Genomic DNA, 17,977 nt, shown 5'->3' with positions numbered 1-17,977 from the left:
CCATACAAAACAAGACCTCATATACAAACTACATTGAGAAAACTATTAACATTTAAATTTATCTAAGGAGCTGTTTATTATGGGAGTAAACCCATATTCCAGTTCACCAATATTACTCCCTATATTTTTTCAAGTAACTGCAATGCGGCTTGCATCGGGATATAGTCGCAGCGTTTTTTAACTATTCAATTTCTTGAGATGTATTTGTATTTTGAATAGAGATGTCTGCCAAGTCTAGACGCAAGATCAGTGTCAGTTGAATAACCTATTCCATTCAATTACTCGTATTAGGACTCAGATTATCTGGTATTACGACATCCCTTTTCGATATTGCTTTGTTGAACCTAAACAATCTTCGTGAAATGTATTACGTATTCGATATTAATTTTATTATTAAGTTACTCATTGAATTAAAACTTGCTTTATTCTTAATATTTTTGGCGTTTTGTTTTCAAGTTTTCAGCATGTCATATTTATTAAAATCTAAGCACTAAATTCTTTGTAACGCGTGTTCAGACAGGTATAAAATAAATAAACGAAAATTCGATTATTTTAAAGAGATGATAGAGGGGTCTATGTTCTAGATATTATACATTTAGTTTTGTTACATTTATAAAGATTAAAAAAAAAACATTTTAAATAGGTTTTAATTTTCTTATAAAATAGCATTTACAACGGCGCATTCATTGAAATGATCTTTACTTTGATTCTACACGGTCTAGCAATAACGTTTAATTTGTAGTTAACCGTAGTCTGTAAAACTAGAACATAAGTAAGTCATCAGTGCGCAGATGGATCGCTATGCGGAAATACACATGAAAAGTACTATTTGAGTAAGGCCTTTAAAACTTCGGCACATATAAGTAGAAATTAATATCTACGTATTCACAAAAACCGTATGAAATTTGTAGAGAGCTCTTTTTGCTGCATAAATCCAAACTTAATAGCTACTCCGGTCACGTGATATTAAAATTAACAATCTTACAGTTTGGATATAAAACTGTTTTTTTAATATGTTGATTAATAATAAACATATTAATTTATTATAAAATATATAAACGCATCGACTTACTAAAACTAGTTTTCGCCCAGTGGTCGATATTCAACCATAATAACTTCTATCAACTGCTCACTGCAAGCTGCTGTGTTTATTAATAACACTAAAGCTCGTCAATAGCTATTAAACAAAAAAAAGGAATCGATTAACAAATAGAGAATAAAAAGGTAGGGAAATGTTTTGCTTCTATCTTGTATAGTATAGAAAATTACCGATTATAATATAAATGATGTATCGTTTCGTGAAACATTTGTAGTTGGTAACTTATTTGTTATATTTTACATTTCTGGAGAATTCTTATGTACCAGCCTCGAGACAGGCACGCTAGGCACGCGACAAGGGACAGGCGAAGATCTAAAATTAGATCATACTCGTTCTGGTTAACCCTGTACAGTGTGTATTCGCCATGAAAAAAATTACTCGTGAAATAGACATTCCTTTAAACATCTTGCTTGCAAAGTCTCCAACTTTCCAATCAGCTTGTAAACTTTAAGACGTCTTATTATTTAAACACGAGCGAAACGTGTCCAAGGGCCTTTCACGTGTGATACTTTTTTTTTGCAGACGCATTCGAATTCGTGATTTATAACTTCGTGGCTGTCAATGACGTGATTGAAATATGTCATGTCCATAATGTCCAACGGTTAATTGATTGGATTTATTAAAAGGTATTTTTTTTTGATAATTGAATATTAAACCTTTTGGTTAAGAAAAGCATAATATGGGTATGTAATTAAGTTTAGATGTTAAAAATAGTTCATGAAACCTTGGCATAAGGAACTGCTGTAGATTCTTAGTACCTCGTTAGCGACACGAGTTAAATGTATGAGTTTGAAAATGTATATGCATTTAGTTTATATTTACGAATAATTAAAAAAAATTACATACATATGTATTTACTGCTTTGTTGTATATGAGAGAGAAGTTTGAAATAGAAATATGATTTCTTTTATTTTTTTAATTACGAAACTTTTAATTAGATGTACGCAATGCACGTCGCATCTTTGATCCTCCAAAAAAAAATTAAAATATTTTTTTTTATATTTTTTTGTAAATTTCGTTATGAAATATAATTTTTGCTGTTAGGTGTGTTTTAAGTGTTCTGGTTATTGTTTACTTAAAGATAAAATGATTACTTAAACTTAGTATACTCTTTCGCTAGACATGAAGGTTTTGCTTAAGTCGAAGCCAAGAGTTCACTTGAGACTCACAAAAGGGTTGGCTTGGTAACTAGATTACGCTTCTTACATTTTTTTCTTAACTCGTAAGCCAAGGCTTGAAAAAAAACTTTAAAATTTCACATTATAAATCGTATGTAAATAATATTTTATCAATTTCCTTGTAGTATAAATGAATGTGCATATTGCGCCATTGGAATCATATTGACTTACTTATGAAGTAGACGGCTCCCAAACCTGATACTCGTGGATCAACGACCATGGTTCCGCCCTATGCACCGAGGATCAGTTGCAACAGAATCAGAAAGACTCTGTATTCTTAAGTAATAATACCTTAAATGATTAGTATGTTATGAATATCAAATTATTATTATTTATATTTTATTAATATATTTTTTCGAAAATCTTTTGGTACAGATTGCTGGAAGATATAAGACTGCCTTTGCACAGTCATTTTATTTTCATCTAAATTTTGAATTAAATTGTGTAATTATATTTAGTTATAACTTGTCTGCAATAAAGTTTTTCTATTGCTTTCTATTGTTTTTAGCTTGATGATAAGATAACCCACGAATCAAATTCGTATCACTCAATATCGTTGTTAACATGTGCACTATTTTAATTGTTTCATTAATAGAAAACAAGTTCACAAATTAGGATTTTCAAAATCATTGTATTTAACGTCAAAAATATGTTGAATATTTATTATTTATTAGGTATTACTCGATGCAACACAATTAACCGTTGCATGAGCTTCCTAGTGACTCATATTATACCTGACATATCGACTATCGGTCGAGGATTAGTAATATTAGTAAGTAAGATTAAAAACATTTATAAGATAACTTTGTAATTTGTTGATACAATTTACCCTTTACTTTGAATCTTTTTTTATTTCAATTAACATCTTACGATGCATAACAACAAATAACATAATTACTTGAGTTAGAGTATAATCTTTTTGCAAGCAATTTAAATCGTAAAGCTAGCACCAAGCCGAGATGGAAGGAAAACAGTAGGTCATTTACCTGCTGTTTCTTTACCACTGCCTTGGTATACATAGTCTACACTCTACAGAAAAGATCAGGCAAAAAACTCGTTACTTTTTGAATCATTAAAATACAAAAAATAATTAAATCCTAATCTTGTACGGCAATGATTTTACGATTTTTTTCTGGACGGCCTTTTGGAATAAAAATGGGTATACCGTTTCATTGACATAGATATTCGCCGTTATATAAAGCCGAGGTGTTAATTAGGTTTTGCAATGTACATACATTTCCAATTCGCATCACGCTTACGTCATACTCTTACCGCAGCCGTTTATACCGCGTTACCGAGATATGCATTAGTATTCCAATTTAAACGAAACGCGGTCAAAAGTGACTCGTGTTAAGAATACGGGGACTAAAATTGTTGAATATTAATTTACATAGCTAGTAGATTTAAAAAATATATCTAAAGCCTTAAAAGAAAAGACATATTAAGGCATTTAGAGTTATCTAATTAACAACTTGAGTATTAATTGATGGGAACAATTGTTTGTAAGTTCACATGGCATTCTTTCAGATATTATACGTTAACTCTACTACGGAACATTATTGAAATGCAAATTAACTTTCTCCATTCAACGATTCTCAACGTACAATTTATCGATTTGACCATCATCGAAAGGCCACGGCTCATTCATAACGATTTGTAATTCTAAATAAAGCAATAATTTTTATTATAAGTAAGTTGTCATAATTGACCTCAATAATATGCAAGTTCGACACCTCTAGAGCAGAATGAATGTGTTGTGAGCCTTGTATGGAAACAGACTTGTGTTAAATAGAAGTGCAACACCATATGGCCTAACTGGTCAAGGTTAAGAATTTAACACGTGAGAAGCACAAAACGACCCAAATCGTTAACTTTGAGAAAAATAAAATGATTTATTATAAGAGATATGAGTGCAATTTCATGGAGTGCTAGAATTATATAAAATTTTTAGATTTAAATAAACATATTCTTCTTATAGTATATGATCCTTATTATATATGTACCTAGTAAGTAAAAAAATAATTGTTAAAATGTATTCGATTTTTTGTCATGGTAAGATTTCAAACGCGTTAGTTATATTTTAAAATTTTGGATGCAACTTTTTTATGTACTTAGACTGTCTAAGACTAAATCAAAAGTCATTATTCCAATCCATTGTCAAGCACGAACGATGGCGATTGGAAAGTGGTACATTTTACAGCAGTCTGTTTACGGACATAATTAAACGTCTAGTAAATAAAGATAAAATGTCTGTCTGTCCGGCAGCTATTTGTTGGCCAATGCAACAAAATATTAATTGAATACATCATTTTATACTTACTTTCACTGATCACAGATGACATCAAAAAAAACTAAGCTTGGTCTTGTAACAAGCAGTTTTGTATTAAACAAAAGTATGAAACATTAAATTAAAATAATGGCAAATTTATATAGGAAAAATACCAAATACAACTTAACAGCATAACATACAATTTCTAATTGTGTATTGATAACGTAGATTTTTTCAGAGCATTATATACTCATTTTCATTATTATTATTTTATGTCATCTATCTATTAAATTCATTAAAATTTGTGTCCGAAACTCGTTCGTATAAATAATCCGATAAAACCCAATAATTGCTTTTCAGACAATTGAAATTTGAGTGTTCGTTATTTAATACTTTCAAAGTCATCGGAGATCATTGTCAGACGCTTTTCTAGGAATACAATCAATTATTATTCATGGGTAAATTTGAATATTTTTAAATGAGTATTTATATGACTATTCGTATGTAATGGCTAATATACGGTTTCCACTAAAGGGTTAAGCTGCTAGAAATTAGTCAACGGCTATGGCCCAAGAGCTCAAGATAGAACCTGCGATTGCGAAGAACAAAGTCACATAGCGATTTTTGATGTCGTTTGTTGAAAAAAATTTATGTAAATGACGTTATGTATACGATTTATCATGTCAAAGTGAAGTTTAAAATCGCGCTTGACTATAATTGACGAATGTATTTCGTCTGTGATTTTACGTCTGTGAGCCCAAGTCGTGTCGAGTTATCAGAAAAGTATTGCTCGTTCAATAAAGCCGCCATTGCTGCAATCCAATCAAATTGACCATGTAATCAAAGAGGCTAGCCATAATTCTGTTATGATGGAAAAGGTAATGAAATTACTGGCCGGACTGTTCTAGGTGCATTAGTGCTTCCCTCGTCTGTTCAGGATATTGCCGTCTGCGTGTCGATCGACGAGTTTTGGATTATGGAAATTGATGGAAATTCATAAGATAACAATAAATATATGACTTTCAATATAAGTTTTTTGATTATATTGAATTTTTTAAACGTAATTCGATTTGTTTTTATTAGATGACATTTGAAGTCTCGTACTGAATAACGATTAAATCAAATCGTTCGCCAATTACATATAAACGGTTTACTTGAAATCTTCTAGCTTTGTAACCAATTTCAAGTTAGATATATGACGGGCCGGTGGGCGTGGTTGATAGATACTTGCCTTTCACGCCGAAGGTTGTGGGTTCGATTCCCACCCAGGGCAGACATTTGTGTGCATGAACATGTCTGTTTGTCCTGAGTCTGGGTGTAATTATCTATTTACAAAAGAAAAGTAGTAATGTAATATATCACTTGTCTGGTTTCCATAGTACAAGCTCTGCTCAGTTTGGGATCTGATGGCCGTGTGTGAATAATGTCCCAGGATATTATTTATATTTATTTATATATCCTCTTTTTATAAAAGCTATAAAGATGTAATTAGTGTTTAGTTTTACGAGAACGCTAGTTTTCAATCATTTAAGTGTGCATTTAGACTTCGTATCTGACAGAACACCGTTATAGACTAACAATTGTTTAGACAATAGCCTATTAATAAAATTTATTCATGTTCGAAGCCATGTGTGCTACTTTCTATACTTAAAGATTTATTACTGTGTTCATGTTCTGTTCAAAACTTTTTTTTCATTGTTTAAAATATTCAAAGCTTTCTCATTTTCGGTGTCATAAAATAAACGCAAAGTTATAAGAATATATTGATTCAGACGATACATGTATCAATGATATAATCTATTAAATTACTTATTTGATTTAACTAAAAATGTTACATTCGTTCTTTCAATTTCATTTGAGAACATTTTCTGTCCGAAGTCATTTTATATGAACCTATATTTACAATTGTATTAACTGTTTTATTATTTCAAATTTATCTACAATTTGTATAAAAAAATATTCGACTTTATTTTCAAATAAATTGCAATTATTTCGAAAGTCACAAATTACATAAGTTTTAAAATTAACCTTAAGAAATAAGTGAATTGGTGTGCTATTTGTCAAGAGATCAACGAACTTCCGTTAAATAAAAAGCACAAGTGAATATTTTTATTTGTGCTTTTTTTATTATGTACGAAAAACACCGTATCCGTAATCATAAGATGAAACTATCACTGCACTGGTCAGTCACGGTGGAACATCAATTTTTTGTCGCATGCAAGACTTCGTAACATAGAATCAAAATTTGTTACTTATTTTTTGTAGATGGAATACTTTTTAAATTTGAACTAAAGTACTTGAAGCTTCCGGGATCTGCTATATTCTCTTAACGTAATCCTTATCTTATTATTTATAACATAAGTAATACTTTATCCAATAACTTTTGATTTTACTTTTAAATAAAATTATATAGCGCACAAAACTGAAAATATTTATTTATTTCGTTCACAAAACTGGATACAATAAATGAGGTGGTACATACATGAAGCATGGTATATATATAGCGCACCTCAATTTCAAAGGTGTTGAATATGCTCGAAAGTCCCTATGGCTCTCGACTGTTTCATTATCGCAAATTTATTAACTGCTTACTTTTATATCAATTACTAATTTATTAAATTTGCTGCTTAATTAAAATCACTGTAATATGTACGAATTTTTGAAGTTCAATTTTTGACTTAAATCATTACGCCTTGAGTGAGATCCGTTAAATTTAGTTGAAGTGTCTTTTAGAAAGATACACATACATCGTATACATATGTATAGCATGCGATATTTAAAATAGTAATGGTTATAGTGACTCAAATAATAATACATGTATCTAGTACAGTAACAGTACAGTAACAGCCTGTTAATGTCCCACTGCTGGGCTAAGGCCTCCTCTCCCTTTTGAGGAGAAGGTTTGGAGCTTATTCCACCACGCTGCTCCAATGCGGGTTGGTAGAATACACATGTGACAGAATTTCAATGAAATTAGACACACGCAGGTTTCCTCACGATGTTTTCCTTCACCGTTAAGCACGAGATGAATTATAAACACAAATTAAGCACATGAAAATTCAGTGGTGCTTGCCCGGGTTTGAACCCACGATCATCGGTTAAGATTCACGCGTTCTTACCACTGGGCCATCTCGGCTGATGACCAAGTCATGTATCTAGTATGTCTTGTTTATTAATATATTTAGTGGTATAGTTAAAAATATCTTCTGAATTTAAGTATACTAAACGAATACGTGGTCAAGGAAGAATTTAATTACATTGTGGAGTTAGAAACTTGATGTTATAATTTATCGTAAGTTCTCATATTTAAACGACGATTGTCACTGATTCTATCAAAATAATCAATATTATTGTGTATAAACGTAATATTGTTGTAAATATGACGCAACTATATATATATATATATACCTATTTTATATAATAATAAAATAAACATATCGTTTATATTAATTGTATTTCGCTCCTCACGTAATTTATTCAAAAAGAAAACAGCCTTAAATGTGCAAAGGCTGCCTAAAGATACACTCAATTAAGTGTTTCTCTGGATTTGAATACACGTTCGCGACTAAAATTCACGTATCCTATCTATTGAACCGGCTTAAGTAGGAAGAAACTATATTGAATATAAAAATTTAGAAATATAATAAATTATTAAGACTTTATAAAGTATAAACGGTTTAATTATGGACCAAAATCAACAGATGCCGTTAGTTTCAACGCAGCACAGCAGATGTTGGACTTGTTGTTGGGTATTGGCATTTATCCTAAAGGTGTTTTGTCGAATGATTTTTTCCTTATGCTTCATTTGGAAATTTAAAAATCGTTTGAATATTCCTGCTATATCTAAAGCTGTAATCGAAATTGGAAAATTGGTAATGTACATTGGTAACAAACTTTTTGTAATGTAAGTCATCAATAAAAAATGTGTCTCTGTTGTGTAATTGTTGGTAATTTTTAAAATAATTTCAATCAAATAAATTATACATAATGTTTACATTATACCGTGTGATGGTCATGACATTGACTTGACGAGTCAGAAAATATTATTATATGCAAATAAGATCTAGCGGCAAATCAGATAAGTGCCGTCTGATATCATGAATACTTTTTACAATGCAAGCGCGATAGACTGGTATGATTGAGCAAATTTTGACAAACTTTAATAATATAACATAATTATAACATTATATCAATATAATTATGATCAAGAAAATAAATGCAAAATTATTTAAATTCCGATATAAACATTTATAAAAATTACACATAGCTGACGGCAATTTCTTAAATTTTTAATAAATAAGACCTACCTAGACATAAATAAATAATACCTAAATAATTCTTAGATATATTTATATGAGGACATAGAAATGTCACTAAAAATAATTTAATTTTAATGCACATGTTTCCACTTATAACGAACACGATGTTTTTACATATTCAGCGAGATGAAATACTATAAATGTATTCGAAGCAACATGCAATCTCGTTTTGAGGCTAAAGAACATTTCGTTTCAAGAGTTCTTGACCTTTATGCAGATGTCATATAACGTTATACCATAAATCTAAACGTTTACGAATTTTAATATTACTATAAAAATTTGGGATTATACCAAATCGATGATCGAACTAATGATTGAAACCATTCGAAAACTATTGGGTACATCAAATTCCAAATTACCTTCAAGGGCATTGATTGACGGACAAAATATTTTATTCGATGAATTCCCACTCTGTTTGGATCTTTCAAAGGAATGTCTTCGTTCCCCTACGAAGAAAGACGTTGAACCAATTTAAGTGCTCTTGCGAACTCGAATTCTCTATGTAGACCACATCTTGTTTTTATTGGCCACAGCTGCAAGACTAATCAGCGTATGGCTTGCGATTATAACCTTGTCGTGTATGATTGTAATATACTTATATGTGATTGTCGACAGAGGAATGTGTATGAGCGGTAGTTGGGTTATCATGGCGAGCGCACCCCTCGTTCTCCGGCGGACCACCAACTACTAACTCTCATTTAGTTTCAAGCGCGTCCGCGTCGCATATGAACGTCTCTCGTACATTTTATTAAGTGAATCGTTAGTGCTTGTCAAGTTTTGAATGAGAATTGATAAGTGCGTTGTGTTTTTTTCGTTACGTTTCATGTTGTAGGTAAGCCATTATTAAAAAAAAAACATGTTATAGAAAATATTCTAAAATACCTATCTCTATCTATTTATATAAATGTTTATCAATCGATTAATCGTATGACATTAAGCACGTAAGGTTTATTTGTGACAAATACCAAATATGCAAATAAAAAAAAATCGTTTGCATATTTTACAGTCAAATTATTAAGCGATCTAATAACTTTTAACTTAATATTCTTTGAATATATAAAATATACTTACATTGGTAGACGTTAGTCAGGGTCGTATTTTTTCCTTATCCTTGCGTATACAGCATTGGGTATTCTTCCTTATTTTTTTTAATATATAATTTTATCTCTATTTTGTAAATATACTTAAGTAATGCTACAGAGCTGTCTTTCCCTCTGCTTGAGCGACATGAACGCGTTACTTATTTTAGAAAAAATATATATAAAAATATAAATATACATATAAAATATGTGTTCTTTCAGATGTCAAATCAATAATTACAGAAAGAGCGAACTAAACAGTGTTAAACTAAACAGCCGCTAAGCAACGTTTATAAGTGAGGCCGCTACAATATAAATTTTACTTTTGTATTTTTTTTTTTTAATTTTTATTTAACAGTTGAGCAATCAACCAAATCTTATCTGTCCGTATCCGTATCCGTAACAGCCTGTGAATGTCCCACTGCTGGGCTTAAGGCCTCCTCTCCACTTTTTGAGGAGAAGGTTTGGAGCTTATTCCACAATAATAATATATAATATAATAATCTTATCTGTATAAGCAAATAAAGCTGTCAGTAATATTTGCTATATAAAGTTGTGATTATTTTTATTTAATAATTTTTTTTTCGTAGAAAATTCAACCGTATTATTTATAAATTTAACAATGATAGAGATTTAATTAATTTTTCCTGTTTACTTCAACTCATGCACACAACTTCTGTAGCAAATTAAAAATTTCAGACCACGTGTTCACGAAAATCGATACGTTAATCCTACGTCCCTGTCTTGGCACGACGAAACATGAGGGTGGTATTAATGGGGGAGAAAATGTTTATTGGAATAATAAAAGTGTTGTCTGTAACAACAGTTTCCGAACATTGCATTCTAACATAATGATTTACGTCTCCTTTTACTCACCACAATTATTCACAAAACTTACTTACTAAGAACCAATAGGGCCAATACTTTTGTTTTGTAGTGAATCAACTTGTGTGAGCGTTTGCTTATTTTTATAAACTACGTTACTGACATTTTGTTTTGAATATAAACCGATATTTTTTCAATCCTTCTTAAAAAAGGTTATCGATTGAACTGAATTATTTTTATTGATATATATTACGCGATTTTAATTGATTGATGTTTTTTTTTTTAATTTAATAGTTTAAAGATTACAAGAGTAACTGATAAATAATACATAAAAATATTTTCATCTATTTTTCTTATAAATTTTTCTTCGACGTTCATAATTATAAAAATTGTAAATTAGGTGGAATATAGGCAATAAAACATTTTTATGAAATTGATTTTATTATTTTTTAGATTATACAGCAATAATTATGTTTTAAAAAGTATATTAGAAAATAATCGAAATAATCACTGAATTCTCTCACACTAACATGTTTTTCTTATAAATTATTAATCTGATTATTAACTTAAGAGACACGAAATATCAGCCAAATGTTAGGAAAAGAAAATTTAATGGAAGCACAAGCTAACTTATCTAAGTTAGTGTACAATATAACACATTATCCGAATACGTATAAAGCCATATGCGATGTTAAAACAATTCTGGGAAACTTGCAATTCGTGACAATGTTTCATGTGCTTGTAATGTCGTGGGGCGCGGGCGGTGTACAACGCGAGGTTAAGTTAGGACTTTCAAACCGCCTCGATGGTATATCGAGGCGGTTTAGCGAGGCACCTAAAAATACAATTTAACCCATACATACCTAAAAGTTTTTGACATCAATTTTAATTATTTTCACATATTATTTTTAGTAAACTTTTGTTTTCAATTGTGAAAGATTGTTTATAAGAGAAAACGACAACGTGGACAAATAATGGTAAATGTTATCATAATAGAAACGACTAAATTATATATCATATGTATGAATATATATAAATTAAATAACAATAAATGGCCGATTGTTTATATGTCAACATAATGTAAGTTTTCATTTCGTTCATTTATGAATTATTACTTAAAACGTATATTTGAAGTAAAGGAGAGTGTCTTGGGTTGTATTTTTAATATAGACATTATATTATTTGTAAAAAAATGCAAAAACCTTGATTACTTCATTGTGTTTTAATTGTTTTTGTTTAACGGCAAGGTCTCCTTAATTGTAAAAAATAATTAAAAGTAATATGTCAACCCGCATTATTGTCTCTTCGTCGTTCATTACCATAATGCATCTATCTATCACTTATCTAATCCCTAATAAACATTAATGTTTAGATAAATTGTCGTATCAAAAATTAAAAAGAATTTCTTCGTTTTATCATGGCGATATAAATTCTAAATACTTATCAAATAATTGAATTTTTTTACATATTTAAAACAGAATGATAATTCATATATTCTATTGAATTTCATTGATAAATAAAGATAAAAAAGGTACATACGATAATGTAAACCCGACGAACTCCCACACGAAGGTCTTGTCGCGTAAGTATATAATAAACGAATAACTTGATATTACAAGCATCGTAAGCTTAAAATAAAGTCTAATATATTTTCTTATATATCCACCGGCATTGGAAAAGCGTTGTGGAGTAAACTCCAAATCTTCTCTTGAAAAAGCATGTCTTAACCCTGCAATCGGATATTTACAGGCCTTATAGTTTCTTAAGTAAAAAATCATAACAAACAATGTATGATCGCAATATATTATTTATTTATTTGACAATAACAACAAATTACAACTTACTTTTTTTATGCATGAATATATTTTACATCTAGTTGTAATTGTACTCGACAGCTCAGCATACATAAGTTCTTCACACACACACAGCCATCATTCAAATATTAAACATATTGTGTAAAAAAGATTGAACAATCAATGTATTCTCATAATCGTAATAATAATTTGACATAGAAGTCTATGTCAAATTTTGTTACAATCCGTTCAGTCGCACATACTTTAATAAATTTTAGTAAATAATAATTAGCTAACATATTCCAATTATAACAAAATCGAGTTAAAACATAATTATCGTTTTTAATATAAACAACGCAAATATAAACCAAGCAACGTTAGTATCGCCATGGTTACGATTGCTAGCTATAAATGTATGCACTAACATCCGGCTCCCTGTCTACCTCTAATTACCAAGCAAAAAAAGGGGTTGTACTCCACCGTCAACAATACATTTTCTAATTATAACAGTGTTTTAATCTCTGGTTATATTGCAAAGTCATATTTCGCGTAACAAAAGCGCTTATGTGTTATATACATAAGTATTTTTAAAAGCAGTCTAAAACTATGTAACCGTAAATGGACCGTTGGCAACTTTTTGTTCAACGATGTCGAAATTGTTGTATAATATTAAATAAATTTCTAAAGAGTCGCAATGAACAAAATTTGACATCTGCATAATTGTCTTTTTGTTACGTATCGAATGTCAACGGACACCTTTTAAATGTTAATTAACTTGTCTTGGAATTTTAACTTATCCGACGTCCTGGAATTATATTGCAACATGTCTATGGTTTTATGCTTACTTACAGAGTTACCTATATTTTATTTTGTCATTTATAAATAGTATTTTCATTATCAAGTTATCAAGAACTATTAACATGATCAAGAAATGTGATACAGACGAAATCCTAACTCTATAAGAGATTCTTCCAGTCCAAAGAGGATGAGTAATATGAACCTATTAATATACTGATTTAGGTATAGACAAAATAATACATTATATTATTAAAATTATAATAATAATAAATATATATATAAAAAAATCATATTCATAAAATGAGGTTACAATCCCAATTACATTAATCGATCAATGATTATTTAATGATTAGAATAAAAAATCAATACGTAATGATATAAATACTTACAATGATTAAGGTACTTTATATAGCATTTTAGAGAGAGGGATTTTTAAATTCATTCATATTCATATAATATGGGTATAAGTGGCAAAACGGAATTATGAAGATTTGTCCACTAAATTTAAATGTACTTTTAACATATTTTGTTACTTAAAGAGTACATTATTCTATATTTAAATTACAATATTAAAAATTCTAACTAAAATTTGTAAAATAATAGTTTTTCGTACGCCGTACGTGTTGGGGTGTTATATATGATATTGTAGCCTATGTCCTTGACAGAGTTACTTTTTACTATTTACACCATAAAGATGTTTAAAAATGTGTAAAGCTATGAAAAGACGTCCTAAGATTTAAAACGAATGACCTATACGCATGCAATACGGATTAATTTATGTATGAATAAATCATCTAAGTTACTTTTACAACTAGTAAAATTAAAAAAAAAATATTTTTGCGTTTAAATTTTGTGTTATTCAAATTTGAATCTCCTATTTATTAGTTGTACTTTTTCTTGCATATTCTGTTATTTTTGAATACTGTTATATGTTTTTTAGAAGTGATATCAAACTTAATACATATTATCACTGCCATGCTGTGAATGGTAACGCAATAAAAGTTATATCGGTCCGTTGATCGCAACGGAGTGCGAAGCGGACATTGGCTGTTAGTCAATGTACCGGCCGCCGAGCCCTTAGGGAGCCCAGCCCAAACCGTTATGCGCGACCTCATAATTTAATACAATGTATATTTTTAACTTACAAAGAAGCTTTGGTATTTTTTAGAATTTACATTAATTATGCTAACTGAACTCACCAGTATTCATATATATAACCTGGACTTCGCGTATGTACCCTTGTAATCAATAAACTTAATTCGATAATGCGATTTCACATTATTATCGGGAAGACAAATTATAATAAACCTTATATTAAAACTTTCTGAAACGCGCTGCATATTCTGGTATAAGTTTTATGTATATTTGTTTAGTAGTTTTTTCAATTGGGCATTACAAAAGAAACGTCTCCTTATTTATTACTATACAAAGTTACGAAACAAGGCAAGCCACAAGCCTCATCAAAATTATTTATTCAGTTGGTTTAGTACCTAGCTTATAAACTTGTAGATTCCAAATATACTGGGTTCAAATTCCTTGTCAAAATGTTATTGGGTTTTTCAGCCAAGGAATTCTTCTCTGCAGCCCGAAACTTGCTTTGCCTTGGAAAACACTTAAAGCATTTGATCCTGCGCTTAAATTCTTTCCAATCGTGTAGGTCACGAAAAAAAATATATGTAATATTTTTAATTTTGCGCTGAATTAGCAAAAGCTATAAAGATCAAAACAGTCGATCCAAATTTGATATTGATTGCGATTCAATCATCTTGACCAATTTATTAACAATATTTTAATAAAATAAAAACAATCTTAAATAAAGTTACTATTTATTTATTTTTTAATCTTTTTTAATTGGAAAGAACTGAGCCAACTTCGTTAATGTTGATATTATGCGAATATTTATTTTACACATTAAACGAAAGTACCGAAAATTAAATAAATAAAAATTACAGCGAATTAAATAACCACTTACGTATTTATTTATAACTAGATTTGTCCTATGGTTTCATTAGCGTTAAAATTGAATTAAACTTGCCTGTTATACATGCTAAGTACATAATCAATAACATCTCATTTTTCATCAGTGGACGTAGACGACTTCTGTACCCTTTTGGGTCGTATCGTCAAATAAAATATCGAATGCAAAATTATAGTTAGTGAGATTAGAGAATTCAAACATACATCTCTATATACCTGGTGGTAGGACTTTGTGCAAGCTCGTCTGGGTAGGTACCACCCACTCATCAGATATTCTACCGCAAAACAACAGTACTTGGTATATTTGTATTGGTATTGTCATGTTTCGGTTTGAAGGGTGAGTGAGCCAGTGTAATTACAGGCACAAAGGACATAACATCTTAGTTCCCAAGGTTGGTGGCGCATTGGTGATGTAAACGATGGTTAACATTTCTAACAATGCCAATGTCTATGGGCGTTGGTGACCACTTACCACAGGCCACCATATGCTCGTCCGCCTACCTATTCTATATAGAAAAAAAATATACCTCGCCATATTTATGATATGAGTATATGTATCAAATATTCAAATATATAGTTTGATCAAGCTCTTTTTAGTAAAATATGATAAATACAGTCTGTATTTTATTCTATAACGATGCATGGCGCAGACGAGACGAGATGAAAAGATTATGTGGTGGCAATGAACTTCAGACTAATTTCAAAACCAGACATGTCCTAATAGAGAACAATATAATTGTTGGTGTTGACGGACGACTTAAAAAAACGTTACGCTTGAACTCTCCAACAACACTCTACGTAGACTCTACATGGATGCGTATATTTTGGACTTTGCGTCCCTACTAGTATCGCAATTGTAATAGTATCTATTTTATTAAAATTATTTAATACGTCTTTGTACCTTATTAATAGGCATAGAGGTGTACCAAGTTGCATTATTATATTAAAGCAAAAATATATAAAAATTATTATTCAATTTTTGTATAGAGCTTATAGAACGATTTGAAGCATAAATATAAAAAAACATGTGGACTAGTTATATTATGCCTAAAGTGAGTCCGTAATCAGATGAATGATTCTTAAAAATGTATACGTGAAAACAATTTTAAATTTAAACCGGTTGCTAGTAAAATTTTACATAAAAACAGATTATTCGCCAGTAGCACACATCCGGCAGGCATCGAACCCGCGTCAATCGGCGCGGTGCAACGACCTTGCTATGTTTAACATGAGTGCATGACATAAAGGACGTGAGGATTTAACGTTTTGATACGATTTTAGCGTATTTCACGTTTTATTTTAAGATTAAGTTATTTTGGCGTATTGCAACGCTCTGGTAGAAATGTAACCGTTATCTGTGATACTTGATGCATAGCTATTGCATAAAAGGTCATATGTAAAAAATAGATCCAATTAAATACTACAAAAATTATGTATGTAAGTGTGCTTTTTAAAATTAAATTACACAATTTTTACATACTACCTTTTTGGCATTGACACTGACAAATTATATCTATGAAGTAACTTAACATTTTTTGTCTCTATATTGTATCGGCGATTAAATGTAGTTGATATGTACTCATTTAATTTAGGATAATAATATCGATTCAATATTTTTAGTCTTTTAATTTTAAACGTGTTCTTTGAAAATTTACGTTAAATTTAATATTTATGCGTTATATTTATTAGACAAGTCATTACGTATTTGTATGTTTTAATAAATATGTGTGTATATATATTCGTATACAAAATTGTTTCACGATTTCATAATAAGTAATATGTATTTTATTTATATTTTATCCTTGATAAAATCCTACCCGGTATTATAATTAATACTAATGCAAAATCGAAAAATTATAATTGTAAAGCCTTGGAAATTATCCCATAACGCTGTTCGAATGCGGGCTGGTGGATACATGTGTCAGAATTTCATACGACAAATGCTTCCCCGGGATGCATTACGAGTAATTCATCGCTGAGCATGAGACAACTGTACTTGTCCAGGTTTGAACTAGTAATTTTCGGTACAAATTCACGTGTTTGCGTCACCAGATTATCTCGGCTCGGCTGCTGTTAAATCAAACCGTTAATAAGTATATTTGTTAATAAGTATAATATTATTATATTACAAACAAAACTTTAATGAGTTTCAATGTATGTATTCAATTTCAAATAGTACAAATAAAATTCTAATATAAGATGCACGCAAGATCTTATTAAAATAATGTGCGGTCATTCAATCGGATAATTTATAGAGGAACTGTTACATAAAATCATATCGAATAGTGCTTTTGATATGACCTAAGTGATTTCTGACATAAACATACCTAAAGATAGTCTGCACTCATTTCGAACAATCAGAAATCTAAATCGGGTGATGACAAAGCTTGTAATAAATTACTGTCGGGCGTTTTTGCAATCGATTTCTTAAAGTCAAATAGAGATTACCGTCAGACGCAAAAACATATTTTAGAAATTGTACCGTCGACAGCAACACTCACTATATAGGTGTATCTCTAGATTTTTTCCACTTTTGGTTTGGAAATTAAGTATTTATACAAAGCTTTAGCAGGCTTTGCCGTGGAGTACCGGCTTAGAATAGTACTCCCCCAATCTCATCCCGTGGGTGTCGTAAGAGGC

The 17,977-nt window shown here is 30.2% G+C and overlaps 1 protein-coding gene across 6 annotated transcripts in view; it reads left to right on the top strand.

Annotated features, from left to right (window-relative positions):
* Window positions 1–17,977, top strand: part of LOC126770175 (uncharacterized) — a 66,341-nt gene that overhangs the window by 29,172 nt on the left and 19,192 nt on the right. The window contains exon 1 of one of the 6 annotated variants that reach the window (XM_050489412.1): window positions 1,640–1,725. The exons of 4 other annotated variants lie outside the window; for them this stretch is intronic. The gene's annotated coding sequence lies outside the window, so the exon portion shown is untranslated. Of the gene's footprint in view, window positions 1–1,639; window positions 1,726–9,577; window positions 9,698–17,977 lie in introns of those variants that run through there. One more of the 6 variants, XM_050489409.1, reaches the window with a different exon arrangement.

The sequence above is a fragment of the Nymphalis io genome, chromosome 8, assembly GCF_905147045.1.
Source record: "Nymphalis io chromosome 8, ilAglIoxx1.1, whole genome shotgun sequence".
In the NCBI taxonomy this organism is placed as follows: Eukaryota; Metazoa; Arthropoda; class Insecta; order Lepidoptera; family Nymphalidae; genus Nymphalis; species Nymphalis io.
This window is presented reverse-complemented; position numbering and strand designations above follow the sequence as displayed.